Source organism: Somniosus microcephalus, chromosome 16, assembly GCF_052327205.1.
Source record: "Somniosus microcephalus isolate GS21.2 chromosome 16, FLI_Smic_1.0, whole genome shotgun sequence".
Taxonomy (NCBI): domain Eukaryota; kingdom Metazoa; phylum Chordata; class Chondrichthyes; order Squaliformes; family Somniosidae; genus Somniosus; species Somniosus microcephalus.
In genome coordinates, this window is record NC_141002.1 from 90,824,930 (window position 1) to 90,845,640 (window position 20,711).

Consider the following 20,711-nt stretch of genomic DNA (forward strand, 5'->3'; position numbering starts at 1 on the left):
TCATTATCACATTGCTGTTTGTGGGAGCTTGCTGTGCGCAAATTGGCTGTCGCATTTCCCACATTACAACAGTGACTACACTCCAAAAGTACTTCATTGGCTGTAAAGCGCTTTGAGATGTCTGGTGGTCGTGAAAGACGCTATAGAAATGCAAGTCTTTCTTTTTTTAAGATATTCCCCTTTTTGGTTACTGTGATCTTCAGAGGGGTTTAAAATCCAGTGAATATGCTAGTTTAAACCCACCGGATAACGCGTAGGTGAGGTGCTCTCTATTAATGAGGATGTTAACTTGTTGATTTTGGGTTAACAACTTTGTTAAAAATTGCACATACAGAAATTGTAACCAGTGCATTAAAAATGGCGCTTTGCAGAATTTCAAACCCTGGGTATATTTACTCTGTGACGTAAGAAAACTACTAGGCACTTGGTCTAAGCGTTAAACAAGGCTTTAATCAACTGTTTTTCAACATGGAGATCTAGTTGTGTCCTTCACTAGTTCCTGTTAAAGAATGTCCTGAGCAAGCTGGGCCCATGCCCGAGTATTTATACTCTCCCTGGACAGCGCCATCAGCAGGCCGCCCAGTATTACTTCATAAGTTATTTCCACATGAATGATAAGATTCATGTCACTCTGTGTGCAAAATTTATAAAAGCCAAGAAAAATATAATAGTTTAGAAAAATAAATTTTTTACAACTTTATATACAGAGCAAAATACAACTCCAGGTTATTATTTTCTTCCTTTTGTTTCCATAACAAGCACAATACACTCGATGACAAGGCGACTTGCTCCCAGTTCTCTACCAATGCTGCACTCTGACAGGGGCAAATTTAACTCTACTCGCTCAGCAGAAACCGGGCGGGCGGGCTGTTAAAATCGCCCTGGCTCTTACCTGTCCGAAAGCCACCATGATGGCAACATCTGCAATTTTAACCTGCTCTCCTGAGCAGGCAGCAAGGCACACGCACTCCTGGAGCCAACAGGGTCCTTCCTTACATAGGCATGTTGTGACCCGGTGACGTCATTGAGACCCGACTGTAATTTTAACTCAGGCCTGAGCGGGGAATCCGCCTGGAGTTAAAATCGGGGGCCACCGTGTCACACAGGAGGTAGACAGGATTAGTGCCAAGCAACTCTCGCCCTCAAAATGTAACTTCACTCCCTGTGGGGAAGTTCCAAACCTCTGCTCTTTGATACAACAGCTGAGATCAGAAACTCATCAACTGGGGAGCAATTGTAGGCACAAACCCGCATTCCACCACTCCGTGACACTGAGGATTGCCCTGGGCCTCCAGTGTCACAGTAGTACCCCTTAAAACAATGTCCTTTTTAAACCCTTGCCATGTGTGCCAAAATATAGATTGATACTTCTACAAGCTATAACTCCAGGCATTCAATGAAATCGTTCACACATACTCAGAATCAGTAAACGTTCCTCAATCTCGACAGGTTGTTGAGTTAAAGCGAAAGCATCAGCACGAACTTCACAAACATAGAAACATAGAAAAATAGGAGCAGGAGTAGGCCATAGTTCGTAGTGAAGATGTTGCAAGTTACTTTTTGCTGACAGAGGGACCATAATCTCTGATTTAACTTCTCTCGGGCACTCTTTAAAAAAAAAGCCCAAAACACGTATAAGGATAAAACAAACACCACGTAAATTTTCTTCCTGGGGATGTGAGATGAATGTTACTTGGAGCACGGGTGCACTTCCAGAAACACGGGGAGTGTAAATAGGGCTTGGAAAAAATGCCAAGGAAGAAGTTGCATTTACAATGGCCCAGAAATTCGGGTCTCCACGGGTGAGCACGCACGGGGTACTCACCCGTAGGCCCAATGGAAGTGCCAGTTTCGTGCATGCACTGTGCATGCGCGGGAAACCGGAACTTCCATTCCCTTAAAGGAAGGGGTTCAGGGGTCGAACGGGTACACCGGAGAGGCAGCGCGTGTGCATGGAACTTACATTTTTTTTGAAGGGTTCTCCAGGAGGGTAAGTCTCCAGGAGTTACACATGTAAAAAGCAGGCGTAAGGCCTGCTTTTAACAAGGTAAGTGGTGAATTAATTAAAATTAAAACATTTTTCCACAGGTTTATTATTTTTAAATACTTTAAAGCAAGGTAAGTTTATTTTTAGCCCCATTAGAAAATGTAATTAATTTTTTCAAAAATTTAAATTATTGTTTAAAATAATTATTTTATGTAATTTATAGTTATTTTAAAAATGTGATTTTTTAAACATTTATTTGAAGTTTTAGTGATGTTTTGGGGCTTATAGTATTTATCGTTTTGACAACTCTTCCTGTCAATTTTATGAATGGGCATTTCCCTGCTACCATTGGCTCTCCATGGCCCACGTGATCCCAGGGGACGCATCGAACTAACTGCGCCCCTGGGATACGCAAGCACTGCGCGCCGGCAGTTGGAGGAGGCCCAGGATCGGAATCCCACGCGGGCCCACAGCTCAACGGCCGGCGCGCTAGGTAAGTGCAGGTTGGAGGCTTGCACCCATGGGAAGCCTCCGACCCGAATTTCTGGGCCATTGTACCTTATCATTACCGCCCAGGAGCACCCAAAGCACTTCCAGGCATGATGCCATAAACATCGAAGAGAGGAATGACCAGTTTATTTTCTTTGGTGGTAGTGGTTGAGGAATTATGCTGGCCAGAGCATCGGGAGACATCCCGTTTTTTTCTTCAAATAGTTCCATGGAATCCTTAACATTCATCTGAACAAGCAGAGGGGGCCTCTGCTTAGTATTGCATCTAGAGGACCGCACCTCCAGCAATGCAGCACTCCCTCAATACCACACTAAAATATCAGATTAGATTAGGGGCTCATGTCCTGGAGGGGGCTCGAGGTCACAACCTACTAGAATCATAGAAAAAGTACGACACAGAAGGAGGCCATTCGGCCCATCGTGTCCGTGCCAGTCGGAAAAGAACCACCCAGCCTAATCCCACCTTCCAGCACTAGGTCTGTAGCCCTGTAGGTTACGGTTCTTCAAATGCATATCCAAGTACTTTATAAATGTGATGAGGGTTTCTGCCTCTACCATCCTTTTGGGCAGTGAGTTCCAGACCCCCACCACCCTCTGGGTGAATTTGTTTTTCCTCATCTCCCTTCCAAGCCTTCTACCAACTACTTTAAATCTATGTCCCCTGGTTATTGACCTCTCTGCTAAGGGAAATAGAAGCACTTCCAGGCATGATCCCTTAAACATCTAAGAGAGGAATGACCAGTTTATTTTCTATCCACTCTATCTAGGCCCCTCATAATTTTATACACCTCAGTTAATCTCCCCTCAGCCTCCTCTGTTCCAAGGAAAACAAACCCAGCCTATCCAATCTTTCCTCACAGCTAAAGTTTTCCAGTCCTGGCAACATCCTCGTAAATCTCCTCTGCACCCTCTCTAGTGCAATCACATCCTTCCTGTAATGTGGTGACCAGAACTGCATGCAGTACTCAAGCTGTGGCCTAACCAGTGTTGTATACAGTTCTAGTATAACTTCACTGCTCTTATATGCTATGCCTCAGCTAATAAAGGAAAGCATTCCATATGCCTTTCTAACTACTTTATCGATCTGTCCTGCTACCTTTAAGGATCTGTGGACATACACTCCAAGGTCCCTCCATTCCTCCACATCTCTCAGTATCCTCCCATTAATTGTGTATTCCCTTGCCTTGTTGCCCCGCCCCAAATACATTACCTCACACTTTTCTGGATTGAATTCCATTTGCCACTTTTCTGCCCAACTGACCAGTTCATTGATATCTTCCTGCAGTCTAAAGCTTTCCTCCTCACTGTCAACCACACGGCCAATTTTTGTATCATCTGCAGATTTCTTTATCATGCCACCTACATTTAAGTCTAAATCATTAATACATACCACAAAAAGTAAGGGACCGAGTACTGAGCCCTGTGGAACCCCGCTGGAAACAGCCTTCCAGTCACAAAAACTCCCCTCAACCATTGCCCTTTGCTTCCTGCCACTGAGCCAATTTTGGATCCAATTTGCCACTCTCCCTTGGATCCCATGGGCTTTTACTTTTTTGATCAGCCTGCCATGTGGGACCTTGTCAAAAGCCTTGCTAAAATCCATATCAACTACATCAAACGCACTGCCCTCATCGACTCTCCTCGTTACCTCCCCAAAGAATTCAATCAAGTTAGTCAGACACGACCTTCCCTTAACAAAACCATGCTGACTGCCCCTGATTATTCTGTGTCTTTTTTCTTGCCTGGCTCAGAGGTGCGCGCGCTATCAATTGAGCCAGGCTGTCGATGAGGCTGGTCATTCTGACAATGGAGGGCATAGCTTCAGTTGACAAATGACTCCAGAAATCTTCTTGTTCCCCTTATTTAAGAATTGAAAACAGATTTTAAAAATGAACCCACTCGTGTCAAATAAATCATTCCTTTTAACAATGGGCTTAGAGAAGAGCAAGAGATTGACTACCTCCCAACATTGACGTTAATAATAAAGTTTTACAATACTTTGGTGATAGAATAAAATAATAATCCGAATGTAATCAGAAGAATTACTAACCCCACAATGAATGAGACTAGTTGAAGAAATCCTTTGATGTGAGCACTTTCACTCTGTAAGGACATGAAAGGTGGATCATAACCTTTTAAGCACCATGCAGTGATGGCTTGGTTACCGTTGCTTTCTTTATTCCTGCCTTGCCAGGATTTGCTTTTTAAATGTCACTTGAGTTCGTTTATATACAGTATGACTATTCAATAGTGATCTCCAAGTTTACATAAAATTTCTGATTCATGCCAGCTGGAAGAGACAGAAGTTTCAGCAAAACAAAAAAAAAAAGAATGAAGCTTCAAAATATATTCTATCAATTAACTGAGTGCCCTTGAAACCCACGCTGTTGCAAGGTGTCACTCAGTGGCAGTTTCAAAGAGAATGTTGCGCGGAGCACGGTTTATCTTTGGTGACGATGATTGACACACAAAGAAAGAGAAGCCATGCTGCCTTCTCCCTGCCTCCCCGCGCGGTGTGCCAGCCCTCGTGTGTCGGGATAGATATGGGGGGGGGGTGGAGGCCGAGGGGGGGCGCCCACTGTGTCAGCTGTGGCTCAGTGGGTAGCACGCTCGCCTCTGAGTCAGAAGGTTGTGGGTTCAAGTCCCACTCCAGGAGCACATAAAGCGAGGCTGACACTCCAGTGCAGAACCGAGGGAGCGCTGCACTGTCGGAGGTGCCGCCTTTCCGATGAGACGTTAAACCAAGGCCCCGTCTGCCCCCTCAGGTGGACGTAAAAGATCCCATGGTACTAATTCGAAGAAGAGCAGGGGAGTTATCCCTGGTGCCCTGGCCATTCATTCAACATAACAAAAAACACAGATTATCTGCTCATTATCACATTGCTGTTTGTGGGAGCTTGCTGTGCGCAAATTGGCTGCCGTGTTTCCCACATTACAACAGTGACTATACTTCATTGGCTGTAAAGCGCTTTGAGATGTCCGGTGGTCGTGAAAGGCACTATATAAATGCAAGTCTTTCTTTTCTTTCATCTTTGCACCAGATGATGGCATTTTGAAGCGATGTGGAACACTCTGTGGTTGCCACGAAAGCACAGTGCCACTTGCAAGTGGACTGCATAATCATGTCAGCAACGGCTGCTGATTGTCACGTATTTCTCTGCTGATGGTGAGAAACACGAGTCCTTGCTGTAGGTTAGCAGTCTGCTTACAGAAGTAATAAATTCTTCTGGGTTTTTCTTTTCCTGTTGTTCATTTTTAAAAATCCTTCACGCACAGACATATGGTTATCAACTTGAAATTCTGCTTCTCAGCCACACAAATGAAAACAGATGAGCTGTCCCTGTCCACACCGGTTACTGACCTCTCGGAATAAAAAGGCCTCCTGTGGTGCAACTAATTGGAACACTTAGTAAATCTTCAATCGCCGAGGTTTCTAGATGTGTCTAAAAGGTAACTGCAAATGCTGGGCACAGCCGTGCAAGTTTTAAGCACCTTTCAGCACACGAGAAAGCTTGAAAAATGGTTTATTTGTGTTAGAATGAACAATGAATAAATATTTGCACAGTGAGGTACGGGAAAAAAATGCAGCTTTGGATTTGAAGCAGATCACGCATCAATATTTGCTCCCCTAATTGTTTTCTGAAGCTATGCAGCTGCTTTGTATTCTGATGTACGTCACTGTAAATTCAGTTTTATACATGAATGCGTGTCTTAGAGCATAACATAAGAAAATAAGAAATAGGAGCAGGAGTCGGCCATTTGGCCCTTCGAGCCTGCTCCGCCATTCACTAAGATCATGGCTGATCTTCTACCTCAACTCCACTTTCCTGCACTATCCCCATAACTCTTGATTCCCTTAATATTCAAAAATCTATCGATCTCTGTCTTGAATATACTCAACGACTAAGCCTCCACAGCCCTCTGGGGTAGAGAATTCCAAAAATTCACCACCCTCTGAGTGAAGAAATTTCTCCTCATCTCAGTCCTAAATGGCCGACCCCTTATTCTGAGACTGTGACCCCTGGTTCTAAACTCCCCAGCCAAGGGAAACATCCTCCCTGCATCCATCCTATCAAGCCCTGTAATAATTTTGTATGCTTCAATGAGATCCCCTCTCACTCTTCTAAACTCTAGAGAATATAGGCCTAGTCTACTCAATCTGTCCTCATAGGACAATCCCCCCATCCCAAGAACCAGTCTGGTGAACCTTTGTTGCACTCCCTCTATGGCAATATATCCTTCCTTAGGTAAGGAGACCAAATACTCCAAGTGTGGTCTCATCAGGGCCCTATATAATTGCAGTAAAACATCTTTACTCTAATACTCAAATCCTCTTGTAATAAAGGCCAACATACCATTTGCTTTCCTAATTGCTTGCTGTACCTGCATGTTAACTTTCAGTGATTCTTGTACAAGGACACCCAGGTCCCTCAGAACACAAACATTTCCCAATCTCTCACCATTTAAAAAATACTCTGCTTTTCTATTTTTCCTACCAAAGTGGATAACTTCACATTTCTCCACATTATATTCCATTTGTCATGTTCTTGCCCACTCACTTAGCCTGTCTATATCCCCTTGAAGCCTCCTTGCATCTTCCTCACAACTTACATTCCTAGCTTTATAGCTTTATAGCCAAGAACAAGGATGTCTTGCTGCAGTTGTACAGCGCCTTGGTGAGACCACACCTTGAGTATTGTGTGCAGTTTTGGTCGCCTTATCTGAGGAAGGATGTTCTTGCCATGGAGGGAGTGCAGCAAAGATTCACCAGACTGATACCTGGGATGGCAGGAATGACGTATGAGGAGAGATTGGGTCGATTGGGCTTATACTCATTGGAGTTTAGAAGAATGAGAGGGGATCTCATTGAAACTTATAAAATTCTAACAGGACTAGACAGACTAGATGCAGGAAGAATGTTCCCGATGGTGGGGGAGTCCAGAACCAGGGGTCACAGTCTAAGGATAAGGGGTAAGCCATTTAGGACAGAGATGAGGAGGAATTTCTTCACCCAGAGAGTGGTGAACCTGTGGAATTCTCTACCACAGAAGGCAGTTGAGGCCAATTCATTAAATATATTCAAGAAGGAGTTAGATATATTTCTTAAGGCTAAAGGGATCAAGGGATATGGGGAGAAAGCAGGGACAGGGTACTGAATTTGGATGATCAGCCATGTTCTCATTGAATGGTGGAGCAGGCTCAAGGGGCCGAATGGCCTACTCCTGCTAATATCTTCTATGTTTCTATGTTTCTATGTTTATATCATCAGCAAACTTGGATATATTAAATTTGGTCCCCTCATCCAAATCATTGATATAGAATGGCCCGTATTTTCCGATCGGAGGCTTCCTGCGTGCGGAAGCCTCCGGTCTGGAAAAAATCTACGGATTTACCTGAGGGCTCCCGAGGTCCGTACACTTCCGATCCTGGGCCTCTCCAACTTGAAATGCACAGGGTCCACGTATCCCAGAGGCGCAGGCGGTTCGCAAGCGTCCCTGGGATCACATGGGCCATGGGAAGCCAATAGGAGAAGGAAATCTCCCTTCATACACTTGACAGATAGACCTGTCAAATATATGAATGGAGATCACCCCCAAAACACAGTAAAACATTAAATAATTTTTTCTTAAAAAACACATTTTTAAAATGAGTTGAAATTACAATAAATTAAATATTTTAAGCAAAAATTTAATTTTTTGAAAAAAATAATTAAAGTTTTTTACGGGGCTAAAAATAAACATACTTTTTTAAAGTATTTTTAAACAATAAATGAGTGAAAAAAAATTATTTTTTTACTTTTTTTCAACTCTTATGCTGGTAAAAGCAGATCTTACTCCCCCTGCTTTTACCAGGCGTAAGATTTCTAAGGGTTTTCTGCGGGCGGAGGTTCTCCAGAAAGCAGAACTCTCCCCCCCGCAGAGGCCCTTCTCTAGGGCAGGTGTCCGATCTGTCAAGAGCATTCTTGACAGATCGGAAATGCCGGTTTTCAGCGCATGCATTTGGCATGCCTGAAACCGGCATTTCTGATGTCCCTACGGGTGTGTACACAGCCCGTACACACCCGTGGGCTTCGGAATATACGGCCCATTGTGAATAGCTGAGGCCCAAGCACTGATCCTTGCTGTACTGCATTAGTTACAGCCTGCCAACCCAAAAATTACCCATTTATACCTACTCTCTGTTCTCTGTCCATTAACCAATCCTCAATCCATGCGAGTATATTACCCCCAATCCCATGAGCCCTAATTTTGTTTAATAACCTCGTGTGGCACCTTATCGAATGCCTTCTGAAAATCCAAATACACCACATCCACTGGTTCCCCCTTATCTATTCTGCTAGTACAACCTCAAAAAACTCTAACAGATTTGTCAAACACGATTTCCCTTTCATAAATCCGTGTTGACTCTGCCCAATCTTATTATTATTTTCTAAGTGCCCTGTTACCAAGTCCTTAATAATAGATTCTACCATTTTCCCTACTACTAATGTCAGGCTAACTGGTCTGTAGTTCCCCATTTTCTCTCTCCCTCCTTTCTTAAATAGTGGGGTTACATTTGCTACCTTCCAATCTGCAGGAACCGTTCTAGAATCTATGGAATTTTGGAAAATGACAACCAATGCATCTACGATCTCTTTAGCCAACTTTTTCAAAACCCTAGGATGTAGGCCATCAGGTCCAGGGGATTTATCATCTTTCAGTCCCATTAATTTCTCCAGTACTACTTTTTTACTAATAATAATATCTTTCAGTTCCTCATTCTCGCTAGACCCTTGGTTGCCCATTATTTCCGGGAAGTTTTTTGCATCTTCTTCCATGAAGACAGACACAAAGTATTTGTTTAATTTCTCTGCCATTTCCTTATTCCCCATTATAATTTCTCCTGTCTCAGCCTGTAAGGGACCCACATTTACTTTCACTAATCTTTTCCTTTTTACATACCTATAGAAGCTTTTACAGTCTGTTTTTATGTCGCTCGTTAGTTTACTCTCATATTCTATTTTCCCTTTCTTTATCAATTTCTTGGTCCTCCTTTGCTAAATTCTAAAATCCTCCTAATCCACAGACTTGCTATTCTTTTTGGCAGCACTAATAAGCCTCTTCCTTTGCTCTAATACTGTCTTTAACTTCCCTTGTTAGCCACGGTTGGACTACTTTTCCTCTGGGATTTTTGTGCCTTAAAGGAATGTATATTTTTTGTAAATTATGTATTAATTCTTTAAATGCTAGCCATTGCACGTCCACTGTCATACCTTTTAATGCAGTTTCCAAAATCTACCTTAGCCAACTCGCCCCTTGTACCTACGTCGTCTGCTTTGTTTAGATTTAAGAGCCTAGTTTTGGATTTAACTAAGTCACTTTCAAACTCAATATAAAATTCTATTGTGGCGGTACCACTGGTTGTACCTTACATAAAGACACATAATTCCCTTTAACTTACCTTTTGGGCCGTTGCCCTTTTAACTTACCTGTTGGGGCCATTGCCCCTTTAAGACACGCCCTAGCGCGCTGACGTCACGTCACGTACGACGTGATGTGCGTGCGCCGGCACAGCCCAGCCTAGCGTCTTCGGCCTCAACGGCCAGCCGACGGGAGCGACGCGATCTTCCGCTCCCGCGGCAAGCACCGGCACATCCCGGCCTCCCGACTTCAGCCTCAATGGCCAGCGATGCAACGACACGCATCACGTGACGCCCTAAGCATGGGAAACGCGAACACCGTGATGATGTCACAACACAAACGCGATGACGTCATCACGCTCCCCACAGGACTGCGAACTCAGTCCTCGTGGAGTCCCCGCTGGGACAAGACCTATACCACGGTGCTCCTACAGTCAGCCATCTTACCTGATGTAATTAGTCTGTTCCTGTAAATAAACAACTTGTTAATAGTTCGTCGAAGTCAAACTCTCTTATTTAGTGGCGATCTACACGAACCGCTACATTGGTGACCCAACGACGTGAGTACGGGAGCTCATCAATTCCTACACTACAATTGGTGAACCCGTATCCGTGAACGATTTTCACGGTAGCAACGCGCGCCTGAACCTCGTCTTCCCTCAAGACGACCAATGCACAACCGACAAACAACCACGGAACAGCAACCGCCTAACATCGATTCCACCAAAAGCGACCCCGTCTTTGCGTACGTATTCGCAACGGAAACGCAGCTTGGAGGTGAGCCCGTTTTTCACGAACAATCTCACAGAGGTAGAGCACAACCAACGGTAACCGTCGTCCACCAGCGCTACAATTGGTGGGTTTGTGAACGTCTTTCACAAACGAAGCACGCTATGGAAGCATCAGCCATTCCGCTGTCGCTACCGCAATCCAGGGAGCCACGGTCTCCCTCGTGCTTTATGAAGGTAGAAGCCCTGTTCGCCGAGAACATCGATGTGGCACAGACCATGCACGTGCTCACGGTCTCCGTATTCGACTCTTCTACCGCCACACGGATCGTCCGCCTCTACGTCCAAAGCAACAGCAAGTATACATCTCTCCAAGCGCGGGGTACAGCATGTTCGGGCCCACAAGATCGGAGCGCGCCCCGCGGGGATACCACGAGGACTCACCCCCGCAAAACACGAGGACCCACTCCTCACGCACGAGGACCCATCCCTCGCGAACCACGAGAACCCATCCCTCGTGAACACTGACGGCTCCTTCCCCGCCGACGACGCACCAGCCCTTCAGCCTGCTGGTTGTGTTACCTACTACACGATTCGGCGTGAACAAAAGGCATGCCGCCCTCCCGGCTGTTTTCTCCTAAATCTACAACTGTTACAAGTGTTGACGCCCTCCAGAGTTAACCCCTCCTGAAAGCAACAACAACCTGGACCGTTGCCGCCCTTTCTCCAGTTTTCCCTTTAACAAACGCAAACGTCTACTGACGCTGCACACATCGAGGACGGGTCCAACGGGCATCCTGCGGCAGCGATCAGCCACGTGAAAGTTGCTGGCCTCACCGATCACTGATCAATGCAGCAACTCTTCACCCTCCGTTGTGTTATTGTCATAGCACTATGGCACGCACCGTTCCGTGCGTTCCAGCCTCCCGAAGGTTTCGCTCACCTGTCGGCGAGTTCACCGACCTTGCCTGTCAAGTCCTTCTGGATCGCTCGTTTGGCGTTCCTGCAGAGTTCGTCGGAACAAGGACTTGTTTCAACATCAACGGAGACATCGCCCGCGTCCACCCAACCTGCCCGTCACTCTGACAAGGCCAGCTGTTTCGCACGTCTCCACGGTCCTTTGCCTGACGGATACGTTTTATTCGCCACGACGCGCGTAAGGATCCGCTCACGAGCAGCATCTTCATACCTCGCCTACCAAGTCGAGACAGCACGACCGCCGTGACCACCAGCTCGTCAGACCATCTCATTCTTGGACTTTCGTTAAAGCGAATTCTGGGGGGGCCCATGTGGCGGTACCACCGGTTGTACCTTACATAAAGACACATAATTCCCTTTAACTCACGCTCCCCACAGGACTGCGAACTCAGTCCTCGTGGAGTCCCCGCTGGGACAAGACCTATACCACGGTGCTCCTACAGTCAGCCATCTTACCTGATGTAATTAGTCTGTTCCTGTAAATAAACAACTTGTTAATAGTTCATCGAAGTCAAACTCTCTTATTTAGTGGCGATCTACACGAAAGTGACAGCCTTCAGCTTTGAGAGCCGGTGAGAGTTCTAACTGAGTCTGTGCAGAATGACTCAGCTTAGAACTCCGAGTGTCAATGTTTCACAGCTTCAAACAGCTGTGAGACACTGATATTTCATCTGTCAAGAACTCTTGACAGATGAAATTTCATCTGTGATGTCACCTGTTGCCGGGTGGCCCTTAGTTGGCCTGCTGAGCCCGCTGGGTGGGCTCAACAAGGTCAATCAAGGGAAAATCGCGTGGATTGGCCGGACATCGAAGTAGGCGGGTCAAAAGCCCGAAAGGGGAAGTCCCGCCTTCTTCCCGACAGGTTCGGCAAAATCTACCCCCTTGGTTCTGTCTTCACAAAGGAGGACACAAATAACCTCCCAGAGATGTCAGGGAACATAGGGTCTAATGAGAGGGAGGAATTGAATGAAATCAGTATTTGTACGGAAATGGTGTTAGGGAAATTGACGGGATTGAAGGCCGATAAATCCCCAGGACCTGATCATCTACATCCTAGGGTACTTAAGGAAGTGGCCCTAGAAATAGTAGATGCATTGCTGGTCATCTTCCAAAATTCTATAGACTCTGGAACAGTTCCCTTGGATTGGAGGATAGCTAATGTAACCCCACTATTTAAAAAAGGTGGTAGAGACAAAACGGGGAATTATAGACCAGTAAGTCTGACATCGGTGGTGGGGAAAATGCTAGAGTCCATTCTAAAAGATGTAATAGCAGAGCACTTGGAAAACAGAGACAGGATCGGACAAAGTCAATATGGATTTACAAAAGGTAAATCATGCTTGACTAATCTACTGGAATTTTTTGAGGATGTAACTGGTAGAATAGATAAAGGAGAACCAGTGGATGGGGTGTATTTGGACTTTCAGAAGGCTTTCGATAAGGTCCCGCATAAGAGATTAGCGTGCAAAGTTAAAGCACACAGGATTGGGGGTAAGGTACTGTCTTGGATAGAGAACTGGTTGGCAGACAGGAAGCAAAGAGTTGGAATAAAAGGGTCTTTTTCCGAATGGCAGGCAGTGACTAGTGGGGTACCACAGGGATCAGTGCTAGGACCCCAGCTATTCACAATATATATAAATGATCTAGACAAGGGTACTAGATGTAATGTCTCCAAGTTTGCAGACGACACAAAGCTGGGTGGGCATGTGTGCTGTGAGGAGGATGCAGAGAAACTCCTGTATGATTTGGACAGGTTGGGTGGTTGGGCAGATGCAGTATAATGTGGATAAATGCGAGGTTATCCACTTTGGTGGCAAAAACAGGAAGACAGATTATTATCTGAACGGCAATAGATTGGGAAAAGGGGAAGTGCAACGAGACCTGGGTGTCCTTGTGCAGCAGTCGCTGAAGGTAAGCATGCAGGTGCAGCAGGCGGTTAAGAAGGCAAATGGTATGTTGGCCTTCATAGCGAGAGGATTCGAGTACAGGAGCAAGGATGTCTTGGTGCAGTTGTACAGGGCCTTGGTGAGACCACACCTTGAGTATTGTGTGCAGTTTTGGTCACCTTATCTGAGGATGTTCTTGCCATGGAGAGAGTGCAGCGTAGATTCACCAGACTGATACCTGGGATGGCAGGAATGACGCATGAGGAGAGATTGGGTTGATTAGGCTTATATTCACTGGAGTTTAGAAGAATGAGAGGGGATCTCATTGAAACATAAAATTCTAACAGGACTAGACAGACTAGATGCAGGAAGCATGTTCCTGATGGTGGGGGAGTCCAGAACCAGGGGTCACAGTCTAAGGATAAGGGGTAAGCCATTTAGGACTGAGATGAGCAGGAATTTCTTCACCCAGAGAGTGGTGAACCTGTGGAATTCTCTACCACACAAGGCAGTTGAGGCCAATTCATTAAATATATTCAAGAAGGAGTTAGATATATTTCTTAAGGCTAAAGAGATCAAGGGATATGGGGAGAAAGCAGGGACAGGGTACTGAATTTGGATGATCAGCCATGATCTCATTAAATGACGGAACAGACTTGAGGGGCCTAATGGCCTACTCCTGTTCCTATCTTCTATGTTTCTATATGAACATGCATCTTGTTATATATGAATATGCATCTTGTTATATATGAATGTGTGTCTTGTTATATATGAATGTGTGTCTTGTTATGTATGAATGTGTGTCTTGTTATATATGAATGTGTGTCTTGTTATGTATGAATGTGTGTCTTCTGTATGAGTGTGCGTCTTGTTATATATGAATTTGAGTCTTGTTATATATATGCATCTTGTTATATATGAATGTGCGTCTTGTTATATATGAATGTGCGTCTTGTTATATATGAATGTGCGTCTTGTTTTATATGAATGTGCATCTTGTTATATATGAATGTGCATCTTGTTATGTATGAGTGTCTTGTTATGTATGAGTGTGTGTCTTGTTATGTATGAGTGTGCGTCTTGTTATATATGAACATGCATCTTGTTATATATGAATATACATCTTGTTATATATGAACATGCATCTTGTTATATATGAATGTGCGTCTTGTTATATATGATTGTGTGTCTTGTTATGTATGAATTATGTTGCCCTGGTTTCAAAATATGTATTAGTCACCGAAATTACATTCTGAGTTTCTCTCTTTTTCTTATATTATGAATTATGTTCTTCCAGTTCCAAGACAGGTGAAAGGCAAATTGGAGACAAATATTGCACGTATTATCAGATCTGTTCATGTGCAGGCCCCAAAACAAATAAACTAGTGCATAAGTGAAGAGCAAGGAAAATCCTGTGTGTAAAACAAAACCCCACAAAAGCCAGGCCTGTAGCTGGTAGGAGGAGTGCTGAATCTGTCCTGATTAATCAGTGATCTCGACTCTGGCCCGCAGCCGCCAAGCCCTGAACCCCAAACTTGTTCCATTAATCATACACTGGAAGTGTATAACACTGCAGAGCGCTTATTATCATACCAAAGATCACACTGCAGAGCGCTTATTATTATACCAAAGGTCTCTTCTAAGAACCCAGGGCCATCGGTGTCATTAAAATGTGGAGCTCTTCCCAAAATAACCTTAAATTGGAGAAGAAGAAAAAAAAGCGTGAATTCTCAGTTTTGCTGAATACCTTCCCTTTAGAACTATCTACTTTTAGAACCGTCGGTCAATCATAAGAAGTAGGAGCAGGAGTAGGCCATACGACCCGTTGGGCCTGCTCCGCCATTCAATAGGATCATGGCTGATCCAAACCTAGACTCACGTCCACTTCCCTGCCCGCTCCCCGTAACCCCTAATTCCCTTATCAGCTAGGAAACTGTCTATCTCCTTTTTAAATTTATTTAATGTCGCAGCTTCCACAGCTCTCTGGGGTAGCAAATTCCATAGATTTACTACTCTCTGAGTGAAGAAGTTTCTCCTCATCTCAGTTTTGAAAGGGCAGCCCCTTATTCTAAGATTATGCCCCCTAGTTCTAGTCTCACCCATCAGTGGAAACATCCTCCCCGCATCCACCCGATCAAGCCCCCTCACAATCTTATATGTTTCGATAAGATCGCCTCTCATTCTTCTGAACTCCAATGAGTAGAGGCCCAACCTACTCAACCTTTCCTCATAAGTCAACCCCCTCATCGCCGGAATCAACCGAGTGAACCTTCTCTGAACTGCATGTTAGCCCGACCTGGCTCACAGGCTGTAGTCTTGACGCCATCTTGTGATGCCAATGATGTTTGTAAATGAGGATTACAGAAACCGATTGTACGGTGGGCAAAGATTCTCTTGATACCTTCTACTGCTTGGTAACTGCTGCTAACAGCTGCTAATGTCCCAGCGTGAGCAGCTCCGTGCTGTAAGGACATGGACTGAACGAAAGACTGCTGTTCACACTGACACCAGTGCCAGCACAAGCGCTGATCAATGGCCTGAAATTCTTCTTCTAATGAAAAGTGGGAGATTGCCTCCCTCCCTTCCCCCTTGTAATTAATGATCCGCCACTAAGATTGTGGGAATAAGCATTTTTTAAAACATGCAATTTCATTAGTGGCTCATTATTTATGAAGGAGATGGGAACTCTCCTATTTCTCATTTGAAGAGGAATCTCATCCCGAAGCCTCAGCATTAAGTTTAAACTATATATATAACCGGTACAGGAAACTTTGTGCTATCCGGAGGTGAGCTATCCGGCAATCTGGAGCCACCGGCAAAAATCAGCAGCTGTTTTTTATTCTTTTTGTTTGTTTTTTTTGCTTTGTTTGAACAGTCAAGCTGTGCAAGGTCTGTAGCTATAGCAACAGCTTCAGCTACAGAGCTTTAGGGCCACACCCGAGTGTTTAGAAGCTGTTGCTAAGCAACAGTGTTTGTTGTCAAATACGGAGATAAGAATCTCCGTATCTCTCAACATTAACTCTGGAGAGTACGGCACTTTTTAGGCAACGGCAGCAGCTCGGTCCCGTGGGTGCCGGATAGCACAAAGTTTCCTGTAATAAAAACAGAAAATGCTGGAAATACTCAGCAGGTCAGGCAGCATCTGTGGAGAGAGAAACAGAGTTAACGTTTCAGGTCGATGACCCTTCATCTGACAAAGGGTCATCGACCTGAAACGTTAACTCTGTTTCTCTCTCCACAGATGCTGCCTGATCTGCTGAGTAGTTCCAGCATTTTCTGTTTTTATTTCAGATTTCCAGCATCCGCAGTATTTTGCTTTCGTATGTAAAACCGGTTGTTGCTGAGTGCGTAATATAGACTGTAATGAAGTCTTGTGTGTCCGTGGTATCTGAGCCCCATCAGTAGGTGATTGCCTTGTTGTCATTCCCAATTTCCTCATTTGCTGTGTAACATTTGGTATATATTGCAGAACTGAAAATGGTCAGACTGCCACCTACTTAATCGCACAGCGTAAAACATCATAACTATCAGAAAAGACTGAACAGGCTGATGCCCTTTTCTCTAGAAAAGTGGAGGCTGAGGGGTGACCTAATAGAGTTCTTTAAATTTATGAAGGGGTTCGAAAGAGTAGACGTAGAGAAGATGTTTCCACTTGTGGGGAGTCCAAAACTGGAGGCCATAAACATAAGGTAGTCTCTAATAAATGCAGTAACAAATTCAGGAGAAGCTTCTTTACCCAGAGAGTGGTTCAAATGTGGAACCCTCTACCACAGGGTATAATCGAGGCCAATAGGAGAGATGCTTTTAAGGGGAAGCTAGATAAGCACATGAGGGAGAAAGGAATAGAAGGATATGCAGATAGGAATAACAAAATAAAAGAAAGGCTTGCATTTCTATAGCGCCTTTCATGACCACCGGACGTCTCAAAGCGCTTTACAGCCAATGAAGTACTTTTGGAGTGCGGTCACTGTTGTAACGTGGGAAACGCGGCAGCCAATTTGCGCACAGCAAGCTCCCACAAACAGCAACGTGCTAATGACCAGATAATCTGTTTTTGTTATGTTGCTGGAGGGACTAATATTGGCCCCAGGACACCGGGGATGAAGTATGGTGGAAGGAGGCGCGTGTGGAGCATAAGCACCAGCACAGACCAGTTAGGCCGAATGGCCTGTTTCTGTGCGGTACGTTCTGTGTAATTCTATGTCATGAACAACCATTCCAAAGGTAAAAATATGGTATTCTTTACATTAAGAGACCCCAGCAACTGAAGAGCATTAGTGGGACATTTTTCTTTTTAATCAGATGTATCAGAATTGCTTCATTTTTTTTTGACTGCACATTATGGCTTTAAATGGTGGTCAAGTACTATTGCATTATTCAGCGACTGGTAGTGAGATTTTTGCTACTCAATGCAGGATTAAAATTCAGTGCATGACGGTGCAGGTGGAGGGCACGGATATTAATCTGAGTTTGGGCAAAATGAGCAATGCCCACTGCGTAACAGATTTATTTCATCTCTTTACTTTCTGTCAGAGCTGAATGACCCACCATATTTCGTTCTGTTGCTGATCAAATCCTCATAGACTTGCAAATAACCACGATGAAACGTTTCGGCTTATGTCTCTCGGCCCGCAGGTCATCTGATTCCATGTCCAGCATGCGATGAGCTTCAGAAAAGAAAGACTTGCCTTTCACAACCTCAGGACGTCCCAAAGCGTTTTTTGCAGCCAATGAAGTACTTTTTTGAAGCAAAGTCACTGTTATATTGTAGGAAATTTGGCAGCCAATTTGCGCACAGCAAGCTCCCACAAACAGCAATGCGATAATGACCGGATAACCTTTTTTTTTTAGTGATGTTGGTTGAGGGACAAATATTGGCCAGGACACCAGAGAGATCTCCCCCCTGCTCTTCTTTGATATAATGCCCTGGGTTCTTTTACACCAAGAGGGCAGACGGCGCCTCGGCTTAACGTCTCATCTGAAAGACGGTACTTCCAACAGTGCAGTTCTCCCTCAGTATTGCACTGGAGTGTCAGCCTAGAATTTGTGCTCAAGTCTCTGGAGTGGGGCTTGAACCCGCGACCATCTGGCTGAAGACTTATGGGGGGAAAAGTTCGATTGGTTAGCGCCTCCCGTTAGCACCTCCATGGGGCGCTAATGGGGCGCTAGACACTTAGCGCTTGAGCGCAGCAATTTTAGCGCCACTCGCGAAATTGACCAGTCATTTTGCGGCGGCGCTAAACACTATCGCCATGATCTCCTGCACCCGCAGATCAGTCAAGCGTGCAACGCCCCGGTAGCGCCCCGGACCGGATATTTAGTCACGCCCCCTGCCTTGGCGCCTGCCACTAGAAACGACAGGTAACGGCCTGGGGGAGCGTTATTTAAAGGCGGGCGCTTCCTGCCTTTTCTTGTCGGCAAAATATTTGGTTTTAACGCTGTCCGAAGGAGTTTTGGCCCTCAGTGCCACTTTTGAGATTGTTAAGCGCCGAGCTCTTTCCCTGGGCCTATCCATTAGTGCCTCCAACACAATTGATTTAGAGGTCTCTCCAGGCCGAGATTCAAGGCTGCAATGAGCAGGGTGTGGCTGGCCAAGCAAGCTGGCCCCTCCCCTTTAAGAACTGGACGGTGCCAGTCTGTCTGGCATCCATGGTAACGGACATCGCCTGAGCTTCGGTAGCATTCTGAGGTAGCGCCTCGCTCCCTGATGTTTGCGCCTTAACAGAGGTGTGAAGCGCCTGATTTAGTGCTCAAATCACCTCCAGGGGCGATAGAGGCGAATTTTGCAGTCGGAGGCGATAATTAGCGCCAGGCACTAAACTCTGCGCCCGACCGATATTAGCGCCCCAAAATGGGCAATACCGAACTTTTCCCCCATGGAATCAAGAGGAATCTAGGGGTGTCAGAAGTAGCCCTGATCCAACCCACGCAACTTTTCGGTCCATCCCGCGAGGCTCCACTGACCTGTGGGACTCTCCCGCAAGCCGTCCTGGTGCGTGCGTCGCGCGTGCACGCGCTGCAGCACAGACACTCAGTGAAGGCACAGCTACTCCGGAGCTGAGCGTTTCTCAGCGCTTCACACTGCGGGGGGTGGGTGGCGGGGGAGAGCTGGGGCCGGGGTTCACCAGGCAGCGGGAGGGATCTGCCAGGGTTGGGTCCTGTCTGTCGCAGCAGCCTTTTGGTGCTGGACCACACGCTGGGCTGGCAGAGGAGGGGGAAGAAGCACAGCCCTGGCCCCCATCACCGCCATCCCTCAGCTCCCCACCATGACTAATGATATGTTTTTATTTGCTCCATTTACTATACTGGGCAGTGATGGTAAATCTAAGAATTCAAAGACGGAATTTCGAAGCAAAGTAGTTTCATTTTCCCTCGGCCAAACCCATGCTACTGATTCACTTGAGAAAAACCAATTACCACCAGCATACCTTTTGACATGAATCCTGTCATTCATGTGGAAATGACTTATGAAATGATACTGGGCGGCCTGCTGGTGGCGCTGTCCAGGGAGAGTATAAATACTCGGGAATGGGCCCAGCTTGCTCAGGGCATTCTTTAACAGGAACTAGTGAAGGACACAACTGTTGAAAACAGTTGATTAAAGTCTTGTTTAATACTCAGACCAAGTGCCTCGTAGTTTTCTTACGTCACCTTTGTTACAAAAGAAAATTTGGGGGGTGGAAACTCATTCGTGCTGCTCGGCCAGTGTGGACTGGGCACAGGAAACAATCCCTTCGAACAAACAGGTAGGCCCGAGGCCCGATCGATATGGGTCCTCGAGCCTCATTTTAATAAGCCCGTTGAGCCGACGGACCCTGGGCAGCCCGCAAGTGACGGGGAAGGTCAGTTTTAGGGCCGCGGTGACGGGAGAATGAAAGGAGGGCTGACAGTGGCACTCAGCAGTGCCGTGGAGCCAGGAAGAGTTCTAGATGAATCTTCTTCAAAGAAAGTCCTAGCTTTTTGCGGCACCCACTCGTTAGGCCGCATCTACTCCCTGGAAAAGCTGAGCAGAGCGGCTCAATTTCAGGAAGGGGTCCTTAAATGGGAAATAGGGCCCCTCATTAGCATATGAAAGGGGCCTCACGCCTGTTTTAGTCTAACACCAGGGGCACCTCTAGAGCACCGGTACCAAAATAGTATCATAAGTGTTTCCCACACTGTTCGGGCATGGGAGGTTGGACCCCTAAATTGGACCCGTTTCCCACCTACTCCAATTATTACCC

At 45.6% G+C, this 20,711-nt stretch overlaps 1 protein-coding gene across 7 annotated transcripts in view; it reads right to left on the minus strand.

Moving 5' to 3' along the window:
* LOC147106372 (chemokine-like protein TAFA-2) overlaps positions 1 to 20,711 on the minus strand; it is a 356,474-nt gene that overhangs the window by 162,647 nt on the left and 173,116 nt on the right. The gene's annotated exons all lie outside the window — the stretch shown is intronic.